The sequence below is a fragment of the Siniperca chuatsi genome, linkage group LG10 (assembly GCF_020085105.1).
Source record: "Siniperca chuatsi isolate FFG_IHB_CAS linkage group LG10, ASM2008510v1, whole genome shotgun sequence".
NCBI classification, from domain to species: domain Eukaryota; kingdom Metazoa; phylum Chordata; class Actinopteri; order Centrarchiformes; family Sinipercidae; genus Siniperca; species Siniperca chuatsi.
In genome coordinates, this window is record NC_058051.1 from 14,080,771 (window position 1) to 14,097,584 (window position 16,814).

Genomic DNA, 16,814 nt, shown 5'->3' on the forward strand with positions numbered 1-16,814 from the left:
TGTCAGCTACCCCGGCCCAGCTCAAAACTGAAGTGAGCATGACCTGTTAAATGACGTTCCGGCTGATTTGGGACATATTTTAATATTTGTCTAAAAGGATTTGCAAGTTGCAATAAATCTTCCACTATGCACTGTTTTTATGCATTTACTGTTGATTTACAGTCCCTTGTTGAGTGGCTACCGAACAAGAAACTGCTTTATGTCATTGTAGATGGTGTTGGGTCAACTTCTGTTAGAAGCAGTGACTGACTGTGTCACGCAGTATTTCAAACCACTTGAAAGTGACCAACCGCGGCTCTGGTTATTGTTCAATATCATATCAGTATTCAGCATCCCTTCAACCGCTCAGATGAGCTGAAGTGGCAAGTTAAGATGCCCCCTCCCCAGCCTCCAAGTATGATTTATGGAAAGGAAGCTAAAACCATTATAGCATTTTTATTATTATTGTTCTTTCAAGGCTAATGCAACAATAGATTTTTGCATGATTGATGCGTTACACTAAACATTAGAGGATTACATTAACTTTGCATAGAACAGCTAAATGACATGAGATTACTTATTGTTATTTTTCCTCCACATGATCATACTGTAAACACAGTACATATAGTATTTCTTGGCACGTATTGATTACTGTATACATATAGTACATACACAACGGGTAAATAGTGTACATAAATGCCGACTGTCTGATACGGCTTTAGTTAAAACTAAACTAACTGCTCTTTTTTGTTCTAGAAAAATTAGTGAATGGCAGTGCTTCAGGGATTAAACAAATGTAAGTGACTTTGATAACCTCTCATCTGCCCCCTTCATTCTGCAAATTATTAAAACTCTGCTCTTGTGGAAGGGAATATGGCAGCAATATGCTGATACTTCAATCAGCTGGGAGGAAATTCCAAATGTAATAAGGATGGATCGTTCCTCCAGTTCCTACCATGAGCTTCAGCTGTCAGAGCATACAGTGCAGCCATAAGGTCTCTTTCATGGCATCTGTGATAGAAAAACTCTTCAGACCACATCAAACCTCTCATATGATTCCTCGCACATTAAGCACATGCACAGTCAAGGTCTAAAGACTCAGCCTTTCGTAAGATGTCCACTCACTTCATCATTTACTGTAACAATGTTTTTTCAGTGCATCCACTTAAAATGAGGCAATATAGCCATTACATACAGTTACACTACTTGAAAAGATACTTGACCTAGAGGGTTTAGGACAGAACATCCTTTGACATTATCTGTGTTTTGAGCTCATCCATGATAATGTTTCTGCTCAGTCCTGTCTCATATCCAGTTTCTCTGGCTAAGACCATTTGCCTCCATAATGGCCTGTTTTAACAAATAACTCTTCAGGGTTCACCTGTCACGAAAGCACAATGTTACCCTATTGTATAAAATCAGAATAGATAATGTTACAGAACTGTCTTCTGTTTTCAGAAAGAACTGTCCTGTAACAGTGCTAAAAGACAGGTAAGTTTTTGATTCAGTCTTGAATCAAAGTCATGCAGAGCCAAGACACATCCTCCATTAAAATGTTGACGCACACTTTGGGGGCCTTTTACAGGCATTTGTGCTTGTGTGTTTATCATGTCCAGGCCATACAGGCAATGATGGGCATCCAGCCAACTGATTCTTCCCCCAAAGTGCTAATTTATGCCACTCTAGTGTGCACAGCGCTATAATTACCTGAAAACGTAAACTGGAAGCTATGCCTGACAAAGACAAGAAACTGTAATAAAATTGAGCTTTTGGTGCTCAGTTGTGGGGAGTCTTATAAGACATATTAATGGGATGCTTAAAGGATATGGCACTTTTCCATTTGTCTTGTGGAAAAATCTTGGGCAAAACACCTGGTGCTGCTAAGTGTCTGCAGTCTGAACACTGAAGAGCAGCTAGCAGTCATGGTGTTCTTTTATAAAGCACTGTCACATCTAAAACATTTACTATTAACTGTGCACTGCAGCTTTATAAGAGGCTTGTCATTTCTTGATTGTCATTATGTGGCAACTTAATGAACTACCAAAGACAGATTTCAAAGCCTTTTACCTTGTAAATTACCAAAAACAATAAAATAGCCATCTGTTTAAAAACATCATTCAAATCAGTGGGTTCTTAGTCCACCATTCTGCCATGCAGCAGGGCTCAACACTTACTTTTAAAAGTGGTTCCCAGGCTGGCGACCAGGCATCAGCTTTTGGTTGCTGAAAAGGAAAATATGGTTGCCACTTTTAGTCACCTTATATTTTGAGTAATTAAGATTCTATGCAGTTATATGTCAGCCTAATAATGAAAATGTGACATAAAAGAATGTTTAAAAGCTTTATTACAGTAACTGTAAACTCCACCCTCAATTCCTGGTATACAAAATACCAGCATTCGTTTGTGATGTTGACGGGTTAGTCGTACTTTTCCCCCCACAGTCAAACCCCTTCATTTGCTTCGCCATTGTCTCTGAAACAGATGCCTGTGTGTGCGAGTGAGTAAACGCACCAAAGCAAGTGCAGCGTTGTCTGGTTCCGGTTCCAACTGTAACAGCAATATTTAAATATCACTAATGTAGTATTAAACATTTATTTATTTTGGGATGCACGTTTTGCTGTCCCTGTCACAAATTTTCGATTTAAACTTTTTGTTAGACTACTACTACACTCTCGGACAGTCTGACCACTTCCATGTGTGTGTCCCTGGGTGTCTCGAAAAGTGCGGCTGCAGGCTACCGGTAAGCTACACTGTGTCTCTTTGAAGTGTTTTTCTTAAGATGAGCACAAGTAGTGTTTTTCTTAAGATGAGCACGAGTAGAAAAGAAATACTGGGAGAATCGCTGATCCTGCTTTTGATTTTGAGGCGATTTTGAAAATCGAAAGGTGGTTGTTACTGATGGCAATCAAAGGCCAAGAATTTGTTGCCAATTTCTCAAAATGGTTGTCAATGGCAACATGGCAACCATTGCTTACCAATGGCTAATATTTTGTGCCAATTGTCAGTATATTTAAATTTGCCCATTTTCATGCCTAAAATGTTTCAAAATGAAGGGATTTTGTACAGTAGATGGATTAGTACCGCATGGAGGGAAGGTGAGGCAAGTTTCATTGCAGGCTTTACATGTCACTACCTTTAAAGCTGTTTAAGTAACAAACTACCAGATCTTATTGGCATTACTTACTACTGTCCAGCCATCAGAAATTAAATGAATAATAATGAAAAAAACATATACTGGCTGTGAAAAATCAAATAATTCCCCAATATATTATGTCAGTCTAACTGGAACTAAAGTACTTTCCACCTGTATGCAGCCTTAAAAAAACTACTCAATTCACATCTATTTCATGTTTTTTCCCCCTGAGGAACTAGTTTTAGCACAAAAGAAACACAATGTTATGCTTTTGATGGTATTTTTGAAATCCATATCTCCCTATAAATTCAACAATACGACAGTAAAGAGAACATACTGTACATAAGAGCTCATACAGCATGTGCTGTAAGGACATGTAGGTGTGGCTGCATTTCTCTAAAAACACAGTGTAAGATTTTTTTTTTTTTTTTTTGATGACGCAAATGCCAGGGACATACTTTGGTTTTCTGTGTCTTCTGAAACCAAGCATACAGTATGTATGGAATGCTCATTCTGAGACATGCCTCTAAAAATGACTCTACTTTACGTGCCATGTAGTATAAAAGGCCTTACTCTACAAAGCCTGGATGGGCAAACCTGTTGGCCAAATTCAAGTGGGCTAAATAGTTATGCACTATTGCATATGTATCTATTACTACTATTGCAATATCTTTCTCAGATTTCATATCACTAAAGGGCACTTCCATCCTTTTTTTGGTTTAAATATATTCACGACGGAAATAATACCAAATTTTGAAAAAATGACTTATGTGTTAACAAATTTACGGCTCCATATATTAGCAGTCGCTACGTTGTGCTTAACGACTCACAACTAGTATAGGATAAAAAATGACAGAAGAAAAAAAGATATTCCAGTTGCGAAAACCAGCCCTGCAACTTGTACTGTTTAAGAAAACAGACAATTTATGCTGGAAAACAAAATGTGTTTAAGAACACAAAACAGGACAGACAGGTTGAACATTTACTGTAGAGAGAATTATTCTAATAAAAGTGATCAACACCAACAGTCAGTACATTCCAGTGACACATAGGAAAGTCAAAACTAATGCCAAGATTGTGTACGCTGAGAGAATATGAACGCTGCTGTTCCTATGTGGGTGTGCATGACAGAAAGTAAGAGAAAATATGTTTCTTGTTCTTTTTATCCCAGGAAAACTATACATATAGAAATTTGAAAACAAAAAATGTCATGAACATAGCATTTGACCCCATGTGTCAGAATTTCAAATTTAATAACTTTGGTGTAATAACTTTCCCTCAGCTGTAGCATTTGGTGAGAGTTATCACAAGAAACACCCCCCTCCAACCAACTCCAACACATATGGCAGGGAGACGACATGTATACAGAAAAGTTGATATGAAACAAAACTTATGAATGTGTTTTATTTCATTCTTCCTGGCCACCAGAGGCAGCGCCTCAGCACTGGATGAGAATGAGAATAAAAAGGTCATGAGGAATGCTTGCGCAATTGTAAGAGGCAGAAGCTGTTTATAAGATAGCTGATGCCACAGCATGGGGTGCAGCAACATTTATGAAGGTGTACAGTAAGATGAAGACTCAGGTAACAGCAGCACAAATGTGTAGTAAAGGACTATAAAGATTCTCAGTCATTAAGGATATCTAAAGGCACTAAATCAAGTTTTTGACTTGAAGATGTTTCTTCACTCATCCAAGTGGCTTCATCAGAACAAGGGCTGTGCGATATGACGATCATGTGACAATAGAAAAACGTCTATCGTTTCATATTATGCTCTATCGTTTATTTTTCGTTGTGTCGCAAATCACAGTCTTTACGCCGATATTTTCATCATTTGGAAGACGCATTGCATTCTTCCGCATGGCACGGACGCAGGCAGGAAATCTGCATGAAGGCAACACAAACAAACGTGGAGGAGAGTTTACATGACACAGAACGGGGTAATTCCGAACAGGAGAAGGACTCCGACCGGCCAAGACAAAACGAGAAGCTCGTACCCAAAAGAGGGGCTACTTCTGTCGCATGGACATGGTTTAGGTAGACTCAAACACCACTAACCTCTTTTACCACCTACGCAAGAATCATGTCAAACAGTACAGAGTGGATGAGAGCCACAAAAGTACCGTCGAGTGCTAAAAACAAACCCTAGACTCAGATGCTGCAAGAGGCTTTTGCCCGCAGCACACCATATGGCAAAGAATCACGAAGATGGAAGGAGATAACGGCTTGCACAAAGGTTCTAAATAAAAGGAGAAAAATAATAAAATATGACTAAGTACCTTTTATTTATAGAGTATATCATTCAAAATATAATAAGAAATGGGCCTTTTCATATGGTCATTTTATTTAGTATTTATTCATTGAATTTACAGAATGTATATGTATTGTTATCTGGATATGAAATTACCTATATAGGGATATGAGATTTTGGTAATATTGCACAGCCCTAACCAGAACTAATGGCAAAAATTGACTGGACTTAATATTCCAAGATATTGTACCAAGAATATCTTTTTAAGGTAATCAAAGTAGACAAACTCTTCATAGTGGCAATTACTATCCCCAGGTACAGGCAGAAACCTTGGACCTTTAGAGAACAAAGAACCACATAATTTCCATGAAAATGTGGTGTGAGTGTTTGCAATACACTGAGCATACAAAGTGAGAGCAGCAACCTGGATTATGTTGCAAGATTGGTTTGAGAAGTTTCTATGGACATTTTGACATTTTAAAACTGGTTATTACAAGAGGGTGTGTCTGAAAATCTAAATTATTCCTTCAACAGTTTTAAAAATGTTTAAAAATGTTTTATTCTAGAAATTTTTAAAACCCTTTATGCAGTCTGTATTCCTAATCATTTTACACACATCTAAAATGGGAAAAGTAATCAAAGTGAAATAACTTCTTTTTTTTCTAGGTCTCACAAAAGCCACAAGAATTCAAGAGAAAACAAAATGCCTGTCAGGGCGAGCATACAAGAGGCAAAGGGGGAATCTGGCATGGCCTAAGCAAAGTCATAAAAATATTTTCCCTTTTATTTAATGTTGTCCATAATTCATTGCCAGGAAAAGCTAATCAATAGCACCTTAATGAAAACTTGAGCCATATTTTATTTTGCCGCAGAGAAGTCCCGGATCAGCATTTGTTGCCTTGTTATGTGCTGGTTTTCACCCTTGGGCTGTTTGACAGATGTGCATCACATTTGCAGATACCTTAAATATTTGGTCTCTTCAACCACATTTGCCTTATCAAAACACCACATAGTAGGAGGGAAATTTCTGATGATGACAGCAATGAAGATTCAAAAGGAAAAAAATTTACCAAAACTGTTACATATCTCAAGGTTTTATCCTAGCTATAACCTCAGCTGAATATGGCAACTTACATTGCCAAACTAAAGATGTACATAAATATTGACTAACACATTTTTGAGTGTCATAAATATACTGCACTCCCGTAAGACTCTAGGTTCATATTAATGTCAGCTTGAGAAGAGCACGTTGAAAAGACATACATGCATACATTAAAAATTTGTATCTCTTTTAATGTAGTTTAAGTACATTAGACGTCTCAGGAGTTATATGCCAGCTGTAAATATAATGGAGTAAATTAACCCAAAATGTACGTAAAATTAATCGAAAAATTGTAATTGTGGTGCATAGAGGTACAATCAGTCATGATTAAACTAGTGATTTTAAAATGCCTCACAAAAACCTAGAATTGCCATTAACCTGTAGAAAACCACACATTACTATGATAAATATGTATATATGGGTGTGTGTGATATGCATATGTACGTATGCATGTATGTATGTATGTATGTTAGGGCTGGGAGATATGGCTTATAAATACTATCTCGAAAATGTTAGGCTATGCCGCGATATATGATATATATCTCAATATACACATTTTCTTTAAAATATTAATATTATTAATAATTAAGTAATTTCTCAAATAGTGCAAACATATGATGATCTTGTGGAATATGATGCATCCTACCCAACAGTATATAAAGTCATTAAAATTAGCTCAAACTTAAACATCTACAGCAGTAAAATGCAACATACACATTAATGTAGCAGTAATATTAATCCAAAAACATCATATATAGTAATCAAACACTGACAGGGACCATTTTACTGCACTATGAGTACATTTTGCTATAATACATACATACTTTTACCTTTACTTTTTACCTTTAGAATGCAGAACTTACTTGTAGTAAGTGGGGTTGGTATTAGTACTTTTGCTTTAGTAATGGACCTAAATACTTCTTCCACCTCTGGTTAGCACACCCACATCCTAACTGCACCTGTGTGTTACCGCCCAAGCCTTCTCTTTTAAGGAAGGTGGCCTTGTGGGTAACGTGTGTGTGTGACAGAATCCAGTGGGTTTGTTGTGAAAAAAAGTGTGTGGATAAGCTCAGGTTGCAGTAAAGTTATAATAGTTACTGAAAGGCTGTGTGTTGTTTGCTGCCACAAAAAATAAATAATAAGTCTAGACTGTGAACAGCTAGCTAGCTAGTTTGCAGCTACGAGCCAGGCTAAAGTCAATTAAAATAGCCTAAAACCGGAGGTCTCCCAAATAAGTTTCGGAGCTGCGGAGTTGGAAGCCACGGGTAGAGTAATCAGAGCGATCAGATGATTGAGTGCATTTTCTCTTGTGATTTTTTTCCCGTCACAGCGAAACAAAATCACAATAACTCGAAGCTGCTAACTAGCTAGCTTTTCACAGTCTGGACCAAATCTGCTATGAAGAGTAGAAGACACCTTAGTAATGTTACATAAACAGGGACTTTTTATTTCTTCACAGCCTTTTAGTAACCATTATACTGCAACCTGAGCTTATCTACACACTTTATGGCTGACAAAAGTAACGTAACTGCCCCTCAGCGGCGACCAGCGGAAACACTGAAAACTCGAATATGACGATATGGTCATCTGCTATGTCGCACATTAATTGATATTCGAATATATTCAATATATTCAATATATCACCCAGCCCTAATGTATGTATGTATGTATATGTTTTTCTTCATATATTTACAAACCTTACTAATGTAAACAACAAACTTTAACAGTATTAGAAAACAAAAATTGTTTAGATTTAGATTTGTTGACCAGTTTTATTCTTTGTATTAAAAATGTTTTAATCAATAAGGCTCCAATGTTGTGTTTTGACTTTTGTTGGTGGGTCTACACTTTTGATAACATTTGGACCATGAATTGTGCCTTTACATTTATCTGATTACTAAATATTTATATTTAGTGCCATACCAACTAGCCACTTTAGACGTGGTGGGACCTAGCACCTAATCATTTTGTGACTACAAATACATTTAACACTGTAAGGCTAATATTATGTAATAAAATATTATCTATGTAGCATTCCAATTTACTAAAAATACATGCAGTGAATTTCCCATAAATAAAATTACAGTGTAGAACATCAAAGGCTATACTGTATGACAATACTTAATCACTTTGTTACACTTTGGACTATTTTTAAGTACCCTTTCTAAGACATACTGTGATACAAAAGTACTACATGAAGTTCACCTGATAAATTAAATAATGTTTTTTTCTTATTTGTCTTACGTATCTGTCACATATAATCAAACCAGAATGGCATTTAAGCAAGAAGGTGTAAAAAAAAAAAAAAAAAAAAGTGGTAAATGAGAGCTGCTTGAAGACTGACCGCAATGCTAATTGTTTCTAGTGATCCTTGTCAATGTACAGTATGCTCTGGTTCCAGTCAACTATCGATGAACTCAGACTACAATTACAAGGGAAAAGGTCATTTTTTCATGCTCTGAAAGGCATCCTAATGAACTGGTTGCCACCTATTTAACACTACTCTCCAGTCTACTAAAACAAGACTTTCCATATCCACTGACAGCATGCTTCACTTTGCCGGTGAACAGGATGAGATGTTTTTGTTTTGCCATTTGTGTCAGCGGCAATAACTGCAAACCTTAAGGAAACTTGTTTAATGCCTGCATTCAGAGTAAACAGTTATTCATCAAAAAAATAATAATGTCTCAAAGGTCAGGCCATAAAAAACAATATCTGCCCTCATTCCATTGCCTAGTGCATTAGTTACTGTTAATGCCATGCAGAGCATTTTGATGGCAAGGAGCTGGGCTAAAAATCAAAACTGCATATACTGGCAAGAACAGGAGAATATGGACTAGTTTATGACTTAAAATGAAGAACTGATTCCACTGTCAAAACAGCAAACTATCATTGTGAAAAGTACATGTACACCACACCAGAAGTTTTCTTATCCATATGGAATTACACAAGTGTATACAGAGCTGTCCAGTGGCTACACATCGTTGCCTGTATTTGCATTGTCAGCTGGAGGTGAGAGGGTGGAGACCTGCCAAGTGTAAGGCTCTGGGCCAATGCCATGACAGCTGACAACTCGGGCAGGCCATGTGTGCAGCGTTGCATTTCTAACAGCCAAGATCCCAGATCAAGTAAATCCTAATCAGAGAGTTAGTATGCCTCTAATGTGAAAATTCATATTTCTACTGTGAGTGTTTCATGTTCAAAAGGGAGCACATGTCATTTGGCATGCCTTCATAAAACACTAGGGCTTCCATCAGTCACTGATTATTGCAATGAAGAATTAAAATCCCTAAACACAAAGGAACCAGCACCACATTGCTTTGGCTGTCAGTATTAACTAGTGAAAGTGACCTCAGCCTGTACATGCTGAAGGAGGAGGAATCATATTCAATTAGTTAGATAGAAATATTCCATCAGACATGCATTCATTGTTGATTAATAAAGATACAGATGAGCATATTCCATTTTATCAAACCCTAACCCTGTCCTTACATTCTCCATATACTATATTCACAGTTAACATTTTTGAATACCTGATGTTACTGACATTGATAACCACACTGTACTGCTCTGTTAAGCTAAAGCCAAGATGCAGAGGGGCTGTCTAGTTTGTCAGTGAAGACTGGCTGACGGAGGCAGTGCTGAACTGTTAGTCTTCTCCCCCTTATGGCACGCTGTGTTTATGCCGATCCCTCAGGCCATTTGTTTGCAGCACTTCCTTGCCCCACAGCACCATGCATAATGCAAGAATGAAAATGTTAACAGTGGCAAATAAAATCGGCAAGGTGCCCCCACAAATCAGGGCAGTTTAGGAGCACATTTAATCATCCATGCATTGGGGACAACGCATAGCAATTAATTGTGGCATTTCAAAGAAGATCAGGACCCCATTTTTCCAAGGCCCTTCAAGCTTCTTGTTCAGTTGCCCCATCAAATGCAGACCAACAGCATCAGACTCTGTGCATCTCTGAAAAATCTCCACATTTTGGCCGATTATGTTTATTATCTCTTTGCTCTGAAGTAGATGAGAAGAGAACTCTTGTAGAGGGTTGCACAGAATTGCATCAACAGAGCCCACCCAGCAAAAGAAATAACAAAAAACGGGCATTGTTTGAAGAGGGTCTCCCATGTATACACACACAAGCAGTAATCCAGTCTAGATCTTGCATTTCTCCAGTATGCTCCAAGACAAACAAGTCACAGCACCATATGGTGGTGTCAGGAAAATAAATAATTTAGAGAAATTCATGTGCGATGCGCAGATGAGCAACCGCAGAAATACCATCACAGGCATCCTCATACTTAACCCTTCTAATAAGAACCCTCAGCAGGAGGGCCACAATCACAATATTGGGCCTTAACTGGATTGAGAACTACTTTGGAATTTCAAAGACTGGGACTGGCAACTGTCTCTAGACGTAAGGACAGCATTTCATGCAGATACAATCTGCAGTGCCTTTCAGCACTTCCTGAACACGAGACAGCCTAATCTAATGAACTGGGGGGGCAGAATCTGTTCAGGCTTTTAGCCCAGTGCCAGCGTGCCTCCTCTCACATCTGACTGCAGTCAAAAAGCCACTTGTTATTTTTATTTCTACTGTATTTTCCCTGAGGTGTACTCTGCGTGGCTTGAGTCATCATTGTTCAAGTCTTTAGAGTTGGAAAAAACACAGACACACACACACACACACACACACACAAGCTGGTGGCAAGGTTATAGCCAGTCAGACAAGGGGGCACTCGTATTCTGCCAACCCCAGGGAAAACTCACAGAGGGCTCCAGAGAGGGAGAACAGAGATGTGCCATGTTGCTGACATGGCAGCCGTCACGTCACACTAACCAGTAAGAGTGATGTGCACAGACAGCACTGAGATTTGTAGTAGTACTGTAGTGGCTTCTAGCCAAAACAGTGAGGGGTTTGTGGATTACATGACCCATGATTGCCTTCTTTATACCTAAATATTTACAAAAGGAGCATTAAGGAGCAAAGGCAGCAAGACACAATATGATAATGAGCATTAATGCGCATCAGCAGCAATGAGTAATATTGAGTAGGTAATATTTTGTGCACCTTGAAAAATAAACAAAATCCAAAATACACTGAATATCCTTTGATTGGTGACAAGGCCCAATAGTGCAGAGCTTTCTGTCCTGGTGCTTGCTGTGCATCTTTGGCGCACTGAGGACATGAAGCAGCTTCAAACACATGTAAGGTAACAGGTGCCAGTCAGGTCTGCAGAGAATGTGTGAACTACTAGTCATAAAATAAGGCAAATAATGAACAAACACGCATGCTCTGAAAGCATTACTGGAGTAGATGCATATTATAAAAATATGCACCAGGCTTTTTTGATAGCTCTTTCATGTGACACTACTTACTAAAACCACTGAGGTAACGGCACAGTCAGCATTTTTGAATATGACTGTTTTCATTTAATGTTTTTTTTTGTCCTGTGATTTTAAGTCGTGATCCTCTGTTTTTCTTTATTTCTTTTTTCTCTCTTTGTGGGTCCTGGCCGACATCATTTCCTCTTTTAAGAGTCAATAAAGAATATAAAGACGAACTTAATAGTAATTGAAGTGCAATAAATTAAGAAACCACTTTAAGTCACAAAATGATAGGCTACTCAGAAAAAAGTTGACTTCTGAATTTAAAGCCTGGAATGTGGCTGATGAAGGAATCTGCGTATTGCCAGTGTAAAACATAAATCCTCTGGAACACAGTCATGTAACTCTGAATGACCCTGATTTGATGCTCAATTCCCAGCCCTAACCAATGGAAAGGTGGACCACAAACCACAAGACTGTGTCACATCTCAAACTATTTTTAGACAGTTCAGTTTCTCTTTGTAGCTTGACTTGTAATTAAAGAGATTTGAGACTTCATGTCCAAACTGTAGCATTACCAAAGAAAATTATTGATTATTAAACATGTAGTAGTAACACAACAGACAGAATTTTGTTCCGATTCATATCAAACCATCTGCTGATTAGCGTCACTGGACAGAGGCATTACAATGTGACAGATTATTTGACAGATTACATTTCTTTTTGCAGAAAATTTGCCTCCTTTAAATGCTCATGAGAATATTCAGATTTAACCTTGAACCTTGAAAACCAGGTCACTTAAATGTGGCCGAAAATAATTAGAGTAAAATAAAAGCTAAAAGCTGCATTAACAGAATTTTGACCTCAGACATATATCAAACCAAATCCGTGCAACATCAAATCAACTGACTTTCTTGATAAACGCAGTCTGTTACAGCCAGTGATCACAAAATGTAAAACTGTAAATGGGTACGAGAACCTTTAAAACTTTAAAATGCTGTTGCATATATCGTCTTTCAAGGACCACAGGTACAACAATATCGGCTGCTAACATTTTCATGACTTGTGAAATTGCAGGCTTTTAACATGATGCTTATCTCTTTAATGTGCACATCAGGACAAAGCAAGCTAACAGAATAAGCAAAACAAAAAGAAAGATGGCCTGAGTTGCTCCACATCCATGATAAATCACTGCCACTTTTATAGCCTCTAATAAGTTGATGCAAAGCCATTTTTCTTCCTGCCCATCGTTCAAACATTTAAGGCATATTTACAAGGAACTTGTTAAAATATTTAATAATATTTAGTGGCAATTTCGGAGCAGCCTGTCACTGTGAAATTTATTGCCTTTAAGTGTTTAAAAAGGCGATGACATGAATAACAAACTGTCAAAATTTCCTAATTTGCATAGACAGGCCATAACTCCTGATACCTTGCATTAAAAAAAGAGGTTTTTAACAAAACGAGTCATAAAAGAAGCATTCAAAGTGAGTGATGGCAAAGACTCTTCCACAAAGTCGCACCACAGAGACAGCTTCCCCCCACTACAGATGCTTCCGAGATCAAGTCAGCCAATAAAAGGACATATATCCTGCTGCTTTGACTTATTTATCCTGTGTGGATGAGCTCAAGATGGAACATCTCCTATAGGCAAGCTTAATTAATTGTGATAAAAGGGCTAATTCAGAGGCTGCACAAGAAAAGTGAGCCAAACAATAATATTCCCCACAAATCATCTCTGCCCGTCAAATATTTCCTCCATAACTTTCTAATTCAAAGTCCTTCGGACGTGAGGCTTTTGTTAAGGAACCTCATGCAGCCAAACAACCTCCCACACATCTCTGCCATTCCGTCCGCACTCCTGACTAAAATCATCAGATGAAATTGCAGCTGTGCGATGTTAAACTCTCTTGTCCTTTGTTTGACTTAACAAGATGGTGGCCATGTTTGATGCTGCTTCTTCCAACAGATTCAGTGGTTTTCATGATAGGACTCAGTGACCTGGGCCTGCCCTGGCTGTCCTAGTCAGAAAAGGGCCCCCGTTGACACTGATTGCAAGGCTATGAGTAGTCTCTCCCCTGTGCCCTCTCAGTGCAACTCTAATTAATAGCCAATTCATCTTCTCTGATCTGAGCCAGCACATGGAGTAATATATCGTTAGTTTGGCAAGCGAGCTATTAAAGTGTAATAACCAAGTACCAGCACTCGATTTGGAAGAGTAGCACATACTTAACCATGAAGTGGAAACAATTAATTTATTGGAGAATCTCCTGTAACCAATCATTTACTAGCACTCACACTGTGATGCAAAAGCCATCTCCTGTTGTGTGTGGCACAAGTCAATGACATATTTTGGGCTCAGCGCCTGAAACCTCTTGCACTATGACCACTTATGTAAGCCTCATCTAAGCACCACTGTCACACTTTCTGCCCTTCAAATGGCCATCTTCAAGGTAGGAAGTTCATTACCAAAAGGACCCTGCTCATTTACAGGTTACCTTATCACATTTACTAAGTATTTCTTCAAGGTGAAATACATTTTATTCTCAATGCTCTAAATGGTCTAACACACTGAGGATACTTTGCCTTGGACCAGTTTTATGTGAAAGAGCTGTACTGTTGAGACAAATTAGGATTTATGTTTCAACACTATATCTTGGTATGAATAAATGTTCCTAAAAAAACAGGATCCAAAAGTTAAGGTTAATTCATTTGAAAGTTGATCTAAAATAATCTTTGGACTTTGTACTAATCTTTGTACTGTGCAACACATCAAAAGTTTAAAAACAAACAAACAAACATGAAAATAATGTGCCATCACTGCCAATTCACAATTCATTTATAAAACTTCCCCTGTTGCTGAGCTCGACAAAATGCCAACAATCGGAGTGTTGCATCCTGTACTAAGTGTTGTTAACCAAGCCCACTTGGTTTTGTATTGTTTCCTGGCTAAAAAGCATGACATGTACAAATATGCATATTTGTTGTCAACTAGAATAAGGAATACGTTTTTTATGAAAAATTCTGCCAAAAAACAGACTTCTCCTGTAATGTTCTATGCACGGCTCAATGCCACACAGAGGTTTGCAAGTCCCTGTTCTCTCAACTAGCTAACTAGATAATCAAACAATCCATCTGTCACACATCAATAGCGACACCAAGCGAAGAGCAGTATTACATAATGCTTTCCTCCTCTTGACGATACTAATTACGACAACTACTCAGCGGAGAACATTTGAACCAGGAAATAAAAATGGCGAATCAAAAGTAAATAAACAAGAGGGACGCGCTTAACAGTTGCTTTATCTTTACATCTTTACAAACTGGTGGCAAGACCACCAAACCAAGTAGTTCTTATTTACTTGAAATTCATGATTTAGAGTTTTCTGTAACCGTAACTGCTATTTCATTTTTCTAAGAGGACTGTACATGGCAGGTGAGGGACTTTACCAAAGCAGTCATACACAGTAGTGCCTTGAAATAAGGCCACTACTCCGAGGGAAGCCAGTATACACTGACACACACATACAATAAGATATACAATACACAGAGACATCTAATCGTCAACAACATCATTGCCTGCAAATAAGGAAACTATGAAAACTGAAAAATAATATATTCTACACAGCATGATTCACTCCACCAAATATAAACTAATTTTATTTGTCTTATCTCAGACAATTAAGGTACATAGTTACTTAGAAAAACAACCCACTGTGTCTGCTTCCTAAATCATGCACCTTAGAACAATAGAGCCTTCCTTCAAACTTTGATAATTGCAGGAAATAAATGAAAAAACACAAGACTCACCCTTGTGCTTTTCGCCTGCCTCTAAAGCAAAACCTTTAAAACCCATTATTCTTTTTGCAAGAACTAATGACGTTTTTTGTCTCTTCAGCTTAACACACTAATTGACAGTTTTTTTGGAGGATAGCCCAGATGGAAAAATAAGTACCCCCTTAAAGACCCAACTCCCTTGCTCATTCCCCTAGCTTTAAGTCCCTTATTAATTAAACTTTCACCAAGTCAGGAATTTTTATTAAAAAGATAAAGTCTGCTGTACCGTAAAACAGAACTAGCCTATTGTCTCTGAAGCAAAAATGTTATTTCTATAAATAAAAGAGACTTTTTAATACCACCATTTGCAGCGGAGGGACTGGGACCAAAGGATCCACACAGTGCAGTAATTAGGGGGAGATTTTCATCCCAACTACTCTAAAATTGGTCAGCTTTAACCAATACCCTTTGCTCCAACTGAATAAATACTCTAAGACTGTTCATTTTAGCATGATGGGATATTATTTACTGTATGGCAAACAGAGGCAGCATCATCATGTTCAGGAGAGACTGAAGTGTAAATATGTGTTTTGCCATTGCTGTGTGTCTAGCCATACATCTCAGACATCCTGGCACACTGATGTTCAGGGGGGATATAAAGCTACAGCCAAATATTGACCGCAGTTTTATGATCAGTCACCCACTTCAATCAATTAATCAAATCCCTCTTGTGTCATTAACTTTGCAACAATATTTGTCAATCAACATCATAAGACAAGGATTGTGTTGCTCCAATTAGGAAACATTTTGCTTTCTGTTGCTTTTACAAAAAATGCATGTTTATAAAAATGCTGACTTTGAGATTACCATATGGATTTCTGGAAATGTAAAATATGAGGATTTTTTTTTATTACACAAATGTAATGCAGCATAAGAATATTAGAAATGTAAGTTAGAATACTACAATGCTCAGGCAATTAAAATACAGTCTCAGTGTTTTTCCAATTTTAAATTGTATTGAATAACCATTGTTCATTTCAGAACTGAAACTATTCGACATTAACAAGGCAGTTTGAAGGAATTAATGATAATGTTCCATCATTAACAAAAAACGAACATGGGCAGTGACACATCTTTCTTCAAGTGTAATGTAAAATCAGAAAAGAAAACTGAAATGTTGTTTTATGTTTACACTCTTTTGATTATTGTGAAACAACAAAATCAAAAAGTATCTTAGGTACTTC

General features: G+C 37.7%; 1 long non-coding RNA gene across 2 annotated transcripts in view; it reads right to left on the bottom strand.

Moving 5' to 3' along the window:
* The window catches only part of LOC122882815, a 40,690-nt gene that overhangs the window by 12,392 nt on the left and 11,484 nt on the right, over window positions 1–16,814 (bottom strand). The window contains exon 3 of one of the 2 annotated variants that reach the window (XR_006379464.1): window positions 2,154–2,201. The exons of the other annotated variant lie outside the window; for it this stretch is intronic. This is a non-coding gene — a long non-coding RNA (uncharacterized LOC122882815). The remainder of the gene's footprint in view (window positions 1–2,153; window positions 2,202–16,814) is intronic. 2 annotated transcript variants of the gene reach the window in all.